This window comes from Penaeus monodon, chromosome 29, assembly GCF_015228065.2.
Source record: "Penaeus monodon isolate SGIC_2016 chromosome 29, NSTDA_Pmon_1, whole genome shotgun sequence".
NCBI lineage: Eukaryota > Metazoa > Arthropoda > Malacostraca > Decapoda > Penaeidae > Penaeus > Penaeus monodon.
The window spans coordinates 4,554,096-4,554,430 of record NC_051414.1 but is presented as its reverse complement, the minus strand read 5'-3'; the positions used below and the strand labels follow the sequence as shown (position 1 = coordinate 4,554,430).

At 51.9% G+C, this 335-nt stretch overlaps 1 protein-coding gene across 1 annotated transcript in view; it reads right to left on the bottom strand.

The window, feature by feature from the left end:
- The window catches only part of LOC119591626 (nephrin-like), a 125,992-nt gene that overhangs the window by 46,683 nt on the left and 78,974 nt on the right, over positions 1–335 (bottom strand). The gene's annotated exons all lie outside the window — the stretch shown is intronic.

The window sequence follows — 335 nt, the reverse complement described above, 5'->3', positions numbered from 1 at the left end:
TATGTGTATATCCATATGTGTATGTGTGTTACTTTGTAGGCAAGCGTCATTCCACTTGTCACCTCCGCTGACAGCTCTCCATTTGCCAGGGTCCATTTTGAGGGCGAATCAGAGCATGATTAGAAGGTGACCCGATAGAGAGGTCAGAGGCTGTTCCCTCGGCCCGCCCCCTCCCTTTGACCCCCTCCGTCGAAGTTCATGTGGCAGGTATCGCCGCTGAAACCACTTTGATCCAGTATTGCTGGGAATTCCAATCTAAAATCTAATCCGCTGACAGCAGTTGCCAGAGCGAACGAGGTGGCGTGTTCCTTCAGGCTTGACACGCTGGACTAACG